This window comes from Mobula birostris, chromosome 17 (genome assembly GCF_030028105.1).
Source record: "Mobula birostris isolate sMobBir1 chromosome 17, sMobBir1.hap1, whole genome shotgun sequence".
Classification (NCBI taxonomy): Eukaryota; Metazoa; Chordata; class Chondrichthyes; order Myliobatiformes; family Myliobatidae; genus Mobula; species Mobula birostris.
In genome coordinates, this window is record NC_092386.1 from 72,915,891 (window position 1) to 72,932,615 (window position 16,725).

Here is a 16,725-nt window from a genome sequence, read left to right on the forward strand (position 1 = left end):
TATTTGATAAGATGCCACACATGAGGCTGCTTAACAAGATAAAATCCTATAGCGTTACAAGAAAAATACTGGCATGGACAGAGGAATGGCGACAGGCAGGAGACAGTGAGTGGGAATAAAAGGGGCCTTTTCTGGTTGACTGCCAGTGACTAGTGATGTTCCTCAGGGGTCATTATTGGGACTGCTACTTTTCGCACTGTTTGTCAATGATTTGGATAATGGAATTGACAGCTTTGTGGCAAAGTTTGCGGATGATATGAAGATAGGGGAAGGTAGGTAGTGCTGAGGAAACAATGTGATTGCAGGAGTTAGACAAATTGGAAGAATGGACAAAAAAGTGGCAGATGGAATACAGTGTTTGGAAATGTATGATAATCCATTTTGGTAAAATAGTGTGGACTGTTATCTAAATGGGGAGAAGTTCAAACATCAGAGGTGCAGAGGGACTTAGGAATCCTTGTGCAAGACTCCCAGAAGGTTAATTTACAGGTTGAGTCTGTGGTAAAGAAGGCAAATGCATTGTTGGCATTTATTTCCAGGGGAACAGAATATAAAAGTAAGGATATAATGCTGAGCCTTTATACGACACTTGTCAGGCTGCACTTGGAGTATTGTCAACGGTTTTGGGCTCCATATCTCAGAAAGGATGTGTTGTCACTGGAGTGAGTCCAGAGGAGGTTCATGACGATGATTCCGGGAATGAATGGGGTTAACTTATGAGTAGCATCTGGCAGCTTTGGTCCTGTACTCCCTGTACTTTAGAAGTGTGGGGATCTCATTGAAACCTACCGAATGTTGAAAAGACTAGATAGGGTGGATGTGGAGAGGATGTTTCCTATGGTGGGGGTATCCAGAATTAGAGGACACAGCCTCAAAATTGAGTGGTGACCTTTTGGAACAGAGCTAAGGAGGAATTTTTCATCCAGAGAGTAGTGAATCTGTGGAATGCTCTGCCACAGACTTTGTTGGAGGCCAAGTCCGTGGGTATATTTAAGGTGGAAGTTGATCGCTTCTTGATCGGTCAGGGCATCAAAGGATGTGGTGAAAAAGCAGGTGTATGGGGTTGAGAGGGATCTGGGATCTGCCATGATGGAATGGTGGAGTGCACTCGATGGGCTGAATGGCCTAATTCTGCTCCCATGTCTCGTGCTTTACCCTTGCGGGCAGATTTGCTAGAGCTGTTGGGGAGGGTTTAAACTAGTTAGGCAGGGGTCATTGAGAACCAGAGTAATATGTCGGAGGATAAAGAGTTGATATATTGGTAGATGCGACATGTAGAGAGTCTGTGAGGAAGGATCAGCCATTGACAGGGCAGAATTGCAAGGCTGAGGTGTGCCTTTGTAAAGCAAGCTGTATCAGAAACAATGGTGATGAAATAATAGCATGGCCAGTACAGGAAACTATAATGCTTTGGACATTACAATATAGAAACCTTGTGGTAGAGTTAAGAAACTGCAAGGGTAAAAAGATCCTGATGGATGCTATATGCAAGCCTCCAAAGAATAACCAGGAGGTGGGATACCAATTACAATGGGAGATAGAAAAGGCATGTCAAAAGGACAATGTTATAATAGTCAACTTGCAGGTAGACTGGGAAAATCAAGTTGGTGCTGGATCCCAAGAGATGGAGCTTGTAGAATGCCTAGAAGATTACTTTTTTGAGCAGCTTGTGGTTGAGTCCATGAGCAGAAAGGCACTTCTGAATTGAGTGTTGTGTAATGAACCAGATTTAATTATGGAGCTTAAGGTAAGTGAACCCTTAAGAGCTAGTGATCATGATATCATAGAATTCATCCTGCAATTTGAGAAGGAGAAGCTAAAGTCAGGTGTATCAAATGGAGTAAAAGGAATTGCAAGCTAGCGAGAGAAGCTGGCCAGAGCTGACTGGAAGGGACGCTAGGAGGGATGGCAGCAGGTCAGCGACAGCTGGAGTATTTGGGGGTAATTTGGAAGGTACAGGACAGATATGTTCCCAAGGGGAAAGAGTTTTTTCAAAGAGAGGATGAAACAACCATGGCTGACAAGGGAAATTAAATATAGCATAAAAGGAAAGGAGATGGTATATAATATAGCAACAATTAGTGCGAGTTAGCGGATTGAGAGGCTTTTAAAAACCAACAGAAGGCAACTGAAAAATCCAGGAGAGAAAAGGTGAAATAGCCAATATCAAAAATGATACCAAAAGTTGCTTCTGATATATGAAGAGTAAAAGAGCCAAGAGTTGATATCAGACTGCTGGAAATTGATACTGGAGATGTAATAACAGGGTACAAAGAAAAGGCAGATAAACTTAAGTATTTTGCATCAACCTTTATTGTGGATGACACTGGCAGCATGCAGAAATTCGGAAGTGTCAGGTGTGAATTCAGTTATTATTACTAAGGAGAAGGTGCTTGGGAAGCTGAAAGATCTGGAGGTAGATAAGTCACCTGCACCAGAAGGACTACACCGCAGGGTTCTGTAAGAGGAAGCTGAAGAGATTGTGGAGACATTAGTAATGATGGTTCCAGTGCATTCTTTAAGAAAAGAGGGAGGCAGAACAAAGTAAATTATTGGCCATTTAGTCTGACTTCAGTGGCTGGAAAGATGTCGGCGTCCATTATTAAGGATGGAGTATTGGGATACTTAGAAGCACAGGATGAAATAACCCTAAGTATGGTTTCCTTAAAGGGAAGTCTTGCCTGAAAAAATCTGTTGGATTTCTCCGAGGAAATAATAGGCAGGATAAACAAACTGAATCTTGTTTATGCAGATTTTCAGAACGCATTTGACAAGGTGCCACACATGAGGCTACTTAACAAGGTAAGAGCCCATGGTATGTCAGGAAAGATAGTTGCATGGCTAGAAGATTGGCAGATAGACAAGAAGCAAGGAGTAGGAACAAAGGGGGCTTTTTCTGGTCAATTTCCAGTGACTAGTGGTGTGCTGCAGGGGTCAGTGTTGGTACTGCTTTTTGCATTGCATATCAATAATTTGGATGGCAGAATTGATGGGTTTGCAGATGATACAAAGATAGGTGAAGGGAGCAAATAGTGTTGAGGAAGCATATTCCTGTTAGGGAGAAGGGTAAACATTCTGAGTTCAGGGAACCCTGGCTGATATGGCATTTTGAGACTTGTAAGGAAAAAGAAGGAAGCCACATCATATTTAGGCAACTGGGTACGAATGAATCCCTCAACAAATACAAAAAGTTTAAGACCAGGAAGGCAAAAGAGGATATGAGATGGATTTAACAGGCAGTGTTAAAGATAATCCCAAGAGGTTTTTCAGCTAGATTAATACAGACCAGGTTAGACCATAAGACATAGGAGCAGAATTAGGCCATTCAGCTTAATTTCGGGCCTTCAAGCATCCTTCGGCACACTTACGTGTTTCTGGACTTTGAACGCAGACCAGAGGCCTGACCACTCAGAGGACTGAGTGTTTTCATAATCTAATCTAACTCTTCCACGTCTCTATTGCTAAACCCTAATCTGACCTCCAACTTTCCACATTAGTGCCCTAAACCCCAACCTGACCTCTATCTCTAACTCTCCTCTCTATTCCCATAATCATCTCACATAAAAGCCACAGTCTGGACCATGATCTCAACAGAAAATTCCAGAAGGTTTGTCAGGCGTGACCTCGAATGTACAAAGCATGAGAACATTAGAAAGTTTTTAGACAAGAACAGGCCATTCAGCCCAGCAAGGCTTGCCAAATTCCTGTCCACATCCTGTGTTGAAATTACCATCAGGTTTAGATTTGAAAGTCAATAAAGTACTACTCACAACTAGGTAGTTTGTTCCATGTGTCCGCAACTCGCTCTGTAAAGAAATACTTCCTGACATTAGTCTGAAATTTCCCCGAAACCAGTCTTCACCTATGGTCCCGTGACCTTGTTAATGGATTAATTTTGAAGTAGCAGCTGGCATCCACTTTACTTATACCCTTAATGATTTTGAGCAATGGAATGAAGGGAAGTTCTCATACAGGAGTAGGCAATCGTGGCTGACAAGGGAAGTCAAGGACTGCATAAAAGCCAAGAAAAGGGCATTGAAGATAGCAAAAGTGAGTAGGAAGTTGGGTGATTTGGAAGCTTTTAAAATCAAACAAAGACAACTAAAAAAGTTATAAGAATGGAAAAGATGAAATATCAGGGCAGACTAGCTAATAATATAAAGCAGGATACCAAAAGTTTTTTCAGTTATAAAAGAATAAAAGGGGGGGTGAGAGTTGATATTGTACCACTGGAAAATGATGCTGATGAGGGAGTAATGGGGGACAAAGAAAGGGCAGATGAACTTAATGGGTACTTTGCATCTGTCTTCACTGTGGAAGACACTAGCAGTGTGCCAGAGGTCTGTGAGTGCCATTGCTATTACAAAGAAAAAGTGCTAGCTTAACTGAAAGGTCTTAAGGTAGATAAGTCACCTGGACAAGTTGGACTACGTCCCAGAATCATGAGAGAGGTTGCTGAAGAGATAATGGATGCATTGGTCGTGATCTTTCAATAATCACTTGACCTTGGCATGGTCCCAGAGGACTGGAAGATTGCAGATGTCACTCCACTCTTTAAGAAGGGAGGAAGGCAAAAGAAAGGAAATTATAGGCCAGTTAGCCTAACCTCAGTGGTTGGGAAAGTGTTGGAGTCTATTATTAAGGATGAGGTTTTGAGGTACTTGGAGACTAAGGTGAATTTACAGGTTGGGTCTGTGAAGAAGGCAAATGCAATGTTAGCATTTATTTCAAGGGAAATAGAACATAAAAGCAAGAGATTATGCTGAGCCTTTATAAGACACTAGTCAGGCTGCACTTGGAGTATTGTCAACAGTTTTGGGTCCCATATCTCAGAAAGGACGTGTTGGAGAGAGTCCAGAGGAGGTTCATGAGGATGATTCCAGGAATGAAGGGGTTAATGTATGAGAAGCGTTTGGCAGCTTTGGGCCTGTACTCACTGGAATCTAGAAGAATGCGGTGGGGGGGGGGGGGGATCTCATTGAAACCTACCGAATATTGAAATGGTAGATAGAGTGGATGTGGAGAGGATGTTTCCTATAGTGGGGGTATCCAGAACTAGAGGGCACAGCTTCAAAATTGAGGTGTGAACCTTTAGAACAGATATTTCTTTTTAGCCAGAGAATGGTAAATCTGTGGAATGCTCTGCCACAGATTGTGGTGGAGGTAAGGTCTGTGTGTATATTTAAGGCAGAAGTTGATCGTTTCCTGATCAGTCAGGGCATCAAAGGATACGGTGAGAAGGCAGGTGTGTGGGGTTGAATGGGATCTGAGATCAGCTGTGATGGAATTGCGGAGCAGCCCAAACCTTGAAGCATGATGGCTGGAGACTAGTTCTGGGATTGGAGGACTGTGGGAAGGAATGTGTTTTGCTGTTGTTGTTTTGTTGCTTGTTGTGTTCTGTGTTCTGCGAGCATTGTGGGCATGCTATGTTGGCATCAGACTGTGGCAACACTCGCAGGCACATTCCTACATTGTTAAGAGAAACAATGCATTTCACTGTTTGTTTTGATGTACCTGTGATAAATATGATAAATACATTTGAACCTGATTCTAACTAAGGGGATGTATGAAGGTAGGACAGCGGAGGTTATCTAAATGCACTTTAGTAAGACCTTTGACAGGTCCTGTATGGCAGCTGTTCTGGCTACATGGGGAGATAGCGAGGTTGATTCAGAATTGGCAGAAGATGATAGTTGAAGTCATTCTCTCACTGCAGTCCTATGACTAGTGGAGTGTCCCAGGGTTAATATTGAGACCTTTGTTATTCATTCTTTATGTAAATGATTTGAATATTACTGTGCATGACACCATTATCAAGTTTGCTGATGATACTAAATTGTTGATACTAAAGCAAGTTACAATGAATTGCAAAGAAATCTTGATCAGTTCGGGAGATAGGCTGCAGAATGGCAAACATATTCCAATTTAGAGAAGTGCGAGGTGAAGCAGTTTGGACAGACGGATCAGGGTAGGACCTCTAGAGTGAATGGCAAGGCACTGATGCACATTGTGCAACAAAGGGCCTGGGGCCAGGAGTGCATAATTTACAGAAGGTGGCCAGACAAGTAGGTAGGGTGGTGAAGAAGGTGTTTAGCACGCTAGCCATCATTAGTCAGGGCGTCGATATCATGCTGCTGTTAAAAAGTCCTGGGAGGCCACTCTTGGAACAATATGAACAGCTTAGCTTGCTCTGTTATAGGAGGACATTGTGAAGCTGGAGAGGAACTGCATAGACCAGAGGGCCTGAGTTAGAGGTCAAGTTTGGTTATTCCCTGCAATGTAGAAGAATTATGGGTGACCCCATATGTTTATAAAATCACAAAAGATATGGATAAGCTGGAGAGTCAAAATCTTTTTCCCAGGGTTGGGGAGTGTAAAACTATAGAAGATAAGAGGCAGAGAGGTAACTTCTTCACACAGAGAGCAGTGAGTACTTGAATGAGGAGGTGGGTGCAATGAGCACCAGTTAAGAAACATCTGTATGAGTAGACAGTGGGGAGGGGCTTGGATGTCTATGGGCTAAATGTGGGCAAGAGTGATCATCGGGGAGGCTGCTGTAGCCTGTGTAGACCGTGTGAGCTGTTTCTGCACTGCATTGCTCTATAATGCTATGACCCTGAGCGTAAGTTATTGAGGTGCTACAGCAGAAAATTAACCAAGGGCAGGGGTCTATTTCTGAAACATTTAGAAGTTTGGAAGGCTGAGACTCAGTATGTGCAGTCACCCAGATCTCCTACATCTGCCAGTAAATGGGATGTGAATAGATACCAGTGACAGTGAGTGTGAACGTTCTGCTTTAATCACGTTGCTTAAAGGGTGCACCAAGCAAGACACAAACCCAAGGTAGGAGATGCCTCATCCCCTGGGAGGTAACTGCGCAACATTGTCTGGACCCGTTTCACTTTTGCAGAAGCAAACTGCCTGAGATGAGTGGGTGCCTGGAATGCAGCATTAGCCTGCCCTGGCTAAATGAAAGATCTTTTACACAGGGAGTGGTGGATGCCTGGAATGAGGTGATGGTCGAGGCAAATACGATGGAGGTGTTCAAAACTCTCGTAGGTAGGCACATGAGTGTGCAAGAAATGGAAGAACATTGGCTTTGTGAGGGCAGAATAGAGCAGTTTAGTTAGTATTTGATTAATTAATTTAATTAGTTTGCCACAACATTGCGGGCCCATGTGGGCCTGTTCTTGTGCTGTGCTGTTCTATGTTCGATGGGATACTTCATAAAATTTTGTTGAGGTGATATTTTGCACCATAAAAGTACTTTTAAAAACGTGCTATACAGTAGAACACAGAAGAGTACAGAAAAGGAACAGGCCAGTCAGCCCACAGAGTTGTGCTGAACCAGCTAAAGATCAAGTCAACAACACCCAAACACTAATCCCTCCTACTTGCACCATGTCCATATCCCTCCATCTTGCTTTCATGCCTGTGCTTATCCAAATGTCTCTGAAAAGCCTCGAATGTATTTGCCTGACACAGATTCCTCTCTGTCGTCCTGTCCTTTTCTCTGTCTCCTCTCTGTGGTCCTGTCCTTTTCTCTGTCTCCTCTCTGTGGTCCTGTCCTTTTCTCTGTCTCCTCTCCGTCGTCCTGTCATTTTCTCAATCTCCGCGCTGTGGTCCTCTCCTTTTCTCTGTCTCCTCTCTGTCACCCTGTCCTTTTCTCTGACTCCTCTCTGTTGTCCTGTCCTTTTCTCTGTCGTCCTGTCCTTTTTTGTGTTGTCCTGTCCTTTTTTCTGTCTCCTCTCTGTCGTCCTATCCTTTTGTCTAACTCCTCTCCGTCGTCCTGTCCTTTTCTCTATCTCTTCTCCGTCGTCCTGTCCTTTTCTCTGTCTCCCTTCTGTCGTCCTGTCCTTTTCTGTCTCCTTTCTGTGGTCCCGACCAAACATGAAGCTATCTGATACGGTTTAACCTGGCCAAACATGTCAATGTCTAATGGGTTTAACCTGACCAAATGTGAAACTGTCTGATGGGATTTAACCTGGCCAAACGTGAAACTGCCTGATGGGGTTTAACCTGACGAAATATGAAACTGTCTGATAGGGTTTAACCAGGCCAAATGTGAAACTGTCTGATGTGGTTTAAGCTGACCAAAAGTGAAACTGTCTGATGGGGTTTAACCTGACCAAATATGAAAGTTAGAATCATAGAAAATAGGTGCAAGAGTAGGCCATTCGGCCCTTCGAGCCTGCACCGCCATTCAGTATGATCATGGCTGATCATCCAACTCAGAACCCTGCACCAGCCTTCCCCCCATACCCCCTGACCCCTTTAGCCACAAGGGCCATATCTAACTCCCTCTTAAATAGAGCCAATGAACTGGCCTCAACTGTTTCCTGTGGCAGAGAATTCCACAGATTCACCACTCTCTGTGTGAAGAAGTTTTTCCTAATCTCGGTCCTAAAAGGCTTCCCCTTTATTCTCAAACCGTGACCCCCTCGTTCTGGACTTCCCCAACATCGGGAACAATCTTCCTGCATCTAGCCTGTCAAATCCCTTTAGGATTTTATACGTTTCAATCAGATCCCCCCTCAATCTTCTAAATTCCAACGAGTACGAGACCAGTTCATCCAGTCTTTCTTCATATGAAAGTCCTGCCATCCCAGGAATCAATCTGGTGAACCTTCGTTGTACTCCCTGTATGGCAAGGATGTCTTTCCTCAGATTAGGGGACCAAAACTGCACACAATACTCCAGGTGTGGTCTCACCAAGGCCTTGTACAACTGCAGTAGTACCTCACTGCTCCTGTACTCGAATCCTCTTGCTATAAATGCCAGCATACCATTTGCCTTTTTCACCGCCTGCTGTACCTGCATGCCCACTTTCAATGACTGGTGTATAATGACACCCAAGTCTCGTTGCACCTCCCCTTTTCCTAATCAGCCACCATTCAGATAATAATCTGTTTTCCTGTTTTTGCCACCAAAGTGGATAACCTCACATTAATCCATATTAAATTGCATCTTCCATGAATTTGCCCACTCACCTAACCTATCCATGTCACCCTGCATCCTCTTAGCATCCTCCTCACAGCTAACACTGCTGCCCAGCTTCGTGTCATCCGCAAACTTGGAGATGCTGCATTTAATTCCCTCCTCCAAGTCATTAATATATATTGTAAACAACTGGGGTCCCAGCACTGAGCCTTGCGGTACCCCACTAGTCACTGCCTGCCATTCTGAAAAGGTCCCGTTTATTCCCTCTCTTTGCTTCCTGTCTGCCAACCAATTCTCTATCCACATCAATATCTTTCCCCCAATACTGTGCGCTTTAAGTTTGCACACTAATCTCCTGTGTGGGACCTTGTCAAAAGCCTTTTGAAAATCCAAATATACCACATCCACTGCTTCTCCCCTATCCACTCTACTAGTTATATCCTCAAAAAATTCTATGAGATTCGTCAGACATGATCTTCCTTTCACAAATCCATGCTGACTTTGTCCGATGATTTCACCGCTTTCCAAATGTGCTGTTATCACATCTTTGATAACTGACTCTAGCAGTTTCCCCACCACCGATGTTAGGCTAACCGGTCTATAATTCCCCGGTTTCTCTCTCCCTTCTTTTTTAAAAAGTGGGGTTACATTAGCCACCCTCCAATCCTCAGGAACTAGTCCAGAATCTAAAGAGTTTTGAAAAATTATCACTAATGCATCCGCTATTTCTTGGGCTACTTCCTTAAGCACTCTGGGATGCAGACCATCTGGCCCTGGGGATTTATCTGCCTTTAATCCCTTCAATTTACCTAACACCAGTTCCCTACTAACATGTATATACCTCAGTTCCTCCATCTCACTGGATCCTTTGTCCCCTTCTATTTCCAGAAGATTATTTATGTCCTCCTTAGTGAAGACAGAACCAAAGTAATTATTCAATTGGTCTGCCGTGTCCTTGCTCCCCATAATCAATTCACCTGTTTCTGTCTGTAGGGGACCTACATTTGTCTAAACCAATCTTTTTCTTTTCACATATCTGTAAAAGCTTTTACAGTCAGTTTTAATGTTCCCTACCAGTTTTCTCTCATAATCTTTTTTCCCCTTTCTAATTACATCCTCCTCTGCTGAACTCTGAATTTCTCCCAGTCCTCAGGTGAGCCACTTTTTCTGGCTAATCTGTATGCTTCTTCTTTGGAATTGATACTAGCCCTAATTTCCCTTGTCAGCCACGGGTGCACTACCTTCCTTGATTTGCCAAACTGGAATGAACAATTGTTGTAGTTCATCCATGCGATCTTTAAATGCTTGCCATTGCATATCCACCGTCAACCCTTTAAGTGTCATTTGCCAGTCTATCTTAGCTAATTCACGTATCATACCTTCAAAGTTACCCTTCTTTAAGTTCAGAACCTTTGTTTCTGAATTAACTATGTCACTCTCCATCTTAATGAAGAATTCCACCATATTATGGTCACTCTTACCCAAGGGGCTTCTCACGACAAGATTGCTAATTAACCCTTCCTCATTGCTCAATACCCAGTCTAGAATAGCCTGCTCTCTAGTTGGTTCCTCGACATGTTGGTTCAAAAAACCAATCCTCTTCCTCAGCACCCTTACCAATTTGGTTCACCTAATGCATATGTAGATTGAAGTCACCCATTCTAACTGCTGTTCCTTTATTGCACACATTTCTAATTTCCTGTTTAATACCATCCCCAACCTCACTACTACTGTTAGGTGGCCTGTACACAACTCCCACCAGCGTTTTCTGCCCCTTAGTGTTATGCAGCTCTACCCATACCGATTCAACATCCTCCTGGCTAATGTCCTTCCCTTCTATTGCGTTAATCTCCTCTCTAACCAGCAATGCTACCCCACCTCCTTTTCTTTCGTGTCTATCCCTCCTGAATATTGAATATCCCTGAATGTTGAGCTCCCATCCTTGGTCACCCTGGAGGCATGTCTCTGTGATCCCAACTATATCATATTCATTAATAACAATCTGCAATTTTAATTCATCCACCTTGTTAGGAATGCTCCTTGCATTGACACACAAAGCCTTCAGGCTCGCTTTTACAACTCTCTTAGCCCTTATACAATTATGTTGAAAAGTGGCCCTTTTTGATTTTTGCCCTGGATTTGCCGGCCTGCCACTTTTACTTTTCACCTTACTACTTTTTGCTTCTATCCTCATTTTACACCCCTCTGTCTCTCTGCACTGGTTCCCATCCCCCTGTTGTGAACTAACCTCCTCTCTCCTAGTCTCTTTAATTTGATTCCCACCCCCCAACCATTCTAGTGTAAAGTCACCTCAGTAGCCCTCGCAAATCTCCCCGCCAGGATATTGGTCCCTCTAGGATTCAATTGTAACCCGTCCTTTTTGTACAGGTCATGCCTGCGCCAAAAGAGGTCCCAATGATCCAAAAACTTGAATCCCTGCCCCCTGCTCCAATCCCTCAGCCATGCATTTATCCTCCACCTCATCGCATTCCTACTCTCACTGTCACGTAGCACAGGCAGAAAAACGGAGATTACTACCTTTGCGGTCCTTTTTCTCAACTCCCTTCCTAACTCCCTATATTCTCCTTTCAGGACCTCTTCCCTTTTCCTACCTATGTCATTAGTACCTATATGTACCACGACCTCTGGCTCCTCACCCTCCCACTTCAGGATATCTTGGACATGATCAGAAATATCCCGGACCCTGGCACCAGGGAGGCAAACTACCATCCGGGTCTCTGGACTGCGTCCATAGAATCACCTGTCTGACCCCCTTACTATCAAGTCCCCTATTACTACTGCCCTCCTCTTCCTTTCCCTACCCTTCTGAGCTACAGGGCTGTACTCTGTGCCATAGGCACGGCCACTGTCGCCTCTCCGTCGTCCTGTCCTTTTCTCTGTCTCCTGTCTGTTGTCCTGTCCTTTTCTCTGCCTCCTCTCTGTCGTCCTGTCCTTTTCTCTGTCTCCTCTCTGTTGTCCTGTCCTTTTCTGTGGAGGAGTTCAAGAAGATGGAGGCATTGGGGATCATACGACGGTCCGACAGCCCATGGTCCTCCCCACTGCACATGGTGCCCAAGGCAATGGGGGGCTGGAGACCAGGCAGCGACTACCGCAGACTGAACGAGACTGCAACACCAGACCGCTACCCTGTGTCACACATTCAAGACTTTGCAGCAAACCTACACGGCTTAAGGATCTTTTCCAAGTTAGACCTCGTCCGGGGATACCACCAAGTCCCGGTACATCCGGACAACATCCCCAAAACAGCACTCATCACCCCGTTCGGACTTTTCGAATTCCTCCGCATGCCGTTTGGTCTAAAGAATGCCGCACAGACGTTCCAGCAACTAATGGACGAGGTGGGATGCGACCTGGTCTTTGCATTCATCTATTTGGACGACATCCTCACAGCCAGCAATAGTCGGCAGGAGCATCTGTCCCACCTCCGTCAACTCTACGTCCATCTGAGCGAATTTGGCCTTACAATCAACCCGGCCAAATGCCAGTTCGGACTCGACGCCATCAACTTCCTGGGCCACAGGATTACTAAAGACGGGGCAACCCCGCTGCCCGCCAAGGTAGACGCGGTCCGCCACTTCCCCCGACCCAATACAATCAAAGGCCTGCAGGAATTCGTGGGTATGGTGAATTTCTACCACCGTTTCCTCCCCTCAGCAGCCCGAACCATGCGCCCCCTGTTCACTCTGATGTTGGGTAAGGGCAAGAACATTACCTGGGATGAAGGGGCTGCAGCCGCTTTCGTTAAAACCAAAGAAGCCTTGGCAAACGCTGCGATGCTAGTGCACCCCAGAACGGACGTTCCTACTGACCTCACGGTAGACGCATCCAACACAGCAGTCGGTGGGGTGATGGAGCAACTCATCGAGGGTTGCTGGCAACCCCTGGCGTTCTTCAGCAAACACCTACGACCACCTGAACTCAAATACAGTGCTTTTGACCAGGAGCTATTGGCACTATACCTCGCAATCTGGCATTTCACATACTTCTTAGAAGGTAGGCCCTTCACCGCGTTTACAGACCACAAACCGCTTACCTTTGCGTTCACGAAGGTGTCCGACCCCTGGTCGTCCTGCCAGCAGCGACATCTGTCCCACATCTCCGAGTACACGACGGATATCCGGCATGTCTCGGGGAAGGACAACGTCGTGGCGGATGCACTTTCCAGACCTACCATACAGGCCCTGTCCCAGGGGGTGGACTATGCAGCGCTGGCAGAGGCACAGAGACAGACGCTGAGATCCCCAATTACAGGACTGCAGTCTCCGGTTTGCAGATCCAAGACCTCCCCATAGGCCCAGGTGAGAGGACCCTACTATGTGACGTAGCTACCGGCCAATCCCACCCCGTCGTCCCAGCAGCCTGGCGGCGACGAGTTTCCGACTCCATTCACAACTTAGCGCACCCCTCCATCAGGACAATCGTCCAGCTGGTCTCCAATAGGTTCGTGTGGCATGGGCTGCGTAAACAGGTCAGTGGATGGGCCGAAACGTGCATGCAGTGCTAAACGGCCAAGGTGCAGCGGCATACCAAGACTCCGACGCAGCGGTTCGAACCCACCCGCCGGAGGTTCGACCACATCCATGTGGATATCGTGGGGCCCCTGCCAGTATCGCGAGGAGCGCGGTACCTCCTAACTATGATACACCAGTTCACCAGATGGCCAGAGGCAGTCCCGCTCACCGACACCACCTCCGAATCCTGCGCCCGAGCACTGATTGCAACCTGGGTAGCACACTTCGGGGTACCGGCCCACATTACCTCCGACAGCGGCGCCCAGTTCACCTCCAGCCTGTGGTCAGCTATGGCCAGCCTTTTAGGATCGCAGCTACACCACACAACTGCCTACCACCCACAGTCAAACAGACTAGTGGAGCGTTTCCACCGTCACCTGAAGTCGGCTCTCACGGCCCGCCTGGAGGGGCCCAACTGGGTGGACGAGCTTCCCTGGGTCCTGCTCGGAATCCGCACGGCGTCCAAAGAGGATCTGCACACCTCGTTGGCCGAGTTGGTGTACGGCGCGCCCCTGGTCGTCCCAGGAGAGTTCATACCAGCCCCAAGGGGGCAAGAGGAAGAACCCACAGCAGTCCTGGACAGACTACGGGAGAGGCTCAGTAACCTGGCCCCCATCCCCACTTCACAGCACAGACAGAGCCCGACCTGTGTACCCAAAGACCTGCAGAACTGTAAGTTTCTTTTTGTACGACGGGGCAGACACCGGGCACCGCTACAGCGGCCCTATGAGGGGCCGTTTAAAGTGATCAGGAACAACAGGTCCACGTTCATGCTGGACACTGGGGGGAGAGAGGAGGTTTTCACGGTGGACCGACTCAAACCAGCCCATGTGGACTTGGTGCAGCCGGTCCGGGCACAGGCACCTCAGCGCAGGGGCAGACCTCCCAAACAGAGGCTGATCCAGACTGTGGACATTGGGGGAGGTATCGCCGGTTCTTGGAGGCGGGGGGTTATGTGGCGACCCACTTTCTAGCACACACGAACCGGCTCACAACCGCGCGCGCCGGCGGAGAGGCCGGCCCCAAAAAGGTCGCCATCTTCACCAGCAGGGGGAAAATCCCACGCGCGGAAAGAGTCTGGGAATATGCATTCCCCACAGCAGTCCCGCCCAGGGAGGGCGGGAGCGGGAAGGCTTTAAAGGAGGCCGCGAAGTTTGAATAAATCTCTTTTATCACAACTCCAACTCACCGACTACGTGTCGTTATTCTAACACTGTGTGTAGCACACCGCTACAATGTAATATATAAAAAGTTTGTGAAAACCTATATATATTTTATACCGAGAAAATAATTATCCTAAATCTTTGCCTGCCCTTCAATATCTTCATTAATAGCCTCATTATTATAACATAGGGCTGACTCTTAGCACAGATCTACCACCTGGTCACATTTGCCATTAGAAATTCAAGCACAAGAAGGTACCAAGGCCTTATTTTTTGTCAGTAGTGGTGAGAAGGTCCTGCACCTTATCAGTGTAACCCACAGAGAAATATTCCTGCAACCTGGCTCACAAAAATACTTGCAATAAGATTGAGAGATTTATTTGTTTGGGCCACAATCAGCCATTTATTTTTGTCACTGTACTGGAAGGGCAGCGTTTAATGACTCCCCCCGCAACTTCTCTGGAGGGTTGGCTTGATTGAGGAGCTGTCATTCACATGTTGCTGTACTGGAAGGTCCCCCCCCAACTTCTCTGGAGGGTTGGCTTGATTGAGGAGCTGCTGTTACGGCAGTACTCAAACTCTGGCAGATCTAGACTTGGTGTCAGAATTAAACTGGCGTGAGGAGATGGTGATTGTGGTGGGGGAGGGTGTTGATGTTGGGGTATAGGCAGAATTGGAGCAAGCACTTGGTCTCATTGGGGCTAGAGAATCACTTAAAATCTGAACTTAAATGTTTTAGATTGGATATAATTCTCTGGAAACAGCTGTACAGCCCAAATGTCTGTGGCCTACAGCAGAACCATAACATTTCTGCACGTTGCCCAGAGCTGCACCATCAATTTGTGGACATGTCATTGGGGACTTGGGCGTGACTGTGCTGTGTGTTGCATGTTTGTACCTTGGCCGTGGAGGAATGCTGTTTCAACTTGAACTTGGATGCCAGTGGGAATTATGTCCTAACATCTCTGGAGCAGGACCTAAGTTCATGAATATCTGAACTAATGCCAAGCAATTCTCGTAGAGTCATGAGGTCATAGAGTACACAGCATAGAAATAGGCCTTTTGGCTCAACTTGTCTGTACCAACCAAGATGTCTGACTGAACGAGTCTGAATGCTTGCATCAGGCAGGTAGGCACTTTAAACTGCTAATCCGGCGGAAGCTGAGTACACGTGTGGTTAATGTCAGTATTGCGATTTTCTCTTCCCATCCCCTGACTTTGTGCACTGTACAAACTTAAGTCACTCAAAGGCAGCAATAGCCTGCTTTTACCTCCAGGGCCTGCTTTAGGAAGTTATCCTCTTAGTCCCATAAAGAAATCCATGGCTTCCTATGCCCAAATCAAACTCCTTCCCCACACTAGGCTGAGGATATGGTTCATTGAGACTCTGACAGGAAGTTCCTCTTGTTCATATTCACTCCCCAGGATTTGCTTGGAAGATTGATAGGGGCAAAGCAGAGAAATCCATAATTACATTTCTTCTTTCTGGAAAGCGGACTGTTCACTTTTGTACCTTAAACTGGATGATTAAATGCTGTGAGTTAAAATTTGGATTTGAAAACATTAAAGCAAACTCTGAGAAGTGAAGCAAAATATAATAATGTAATTATCAGTTCTGATTTTTGCATTTTTCTTTGTATCGACAGGAATTTGATACCTTCCTTAGTGTAATAAGGTCAAATTTAACAGTAGATCAAAACACAGTGATTGTCTTAAGTTGTTGCAATGGTAAAGGAAGGGCCACAGCTGGCATGGCCATCTCCCTGCTTCTGGTCTGGCATATAAAAGTGAGTTTAAACGCTTCTACAGGACCATTTTACATTACCAATTGACTGGAGGAACTCATGGGAAACACTGACAATTCCTTTCCCCTCACAGATGTTGCTCCAGCTGCTGAGTCCCTCCAGACAAGGAGATTCTTTTGAGATACTCTTCCATTTATTTTAGGTGACGGTATGGAAGTAGAAATGCAATGCAACTTGCAGTATCTTTCTGATTTCCAGTGAAGTCTTGCTGACCGCATTTTCCTTCGAAACTCTGTAGTTTGATACGAGGTCATGGTGAAGCAGTTTACAAAAACATCAGTAAAG

The 16,725-nt window shown here is 46.0% G+C and overlaps 1 pseudogene; it reads left to right on the plus strand.

Moving 5' to 3' along the window:
- Positions 1 to 16,725, plus strand: part of LOC140211459 (uncharacterized) — a 177,496-nt pseudogene that overhangs the window by 42,371 nt on the left and 118,400 nt on the right.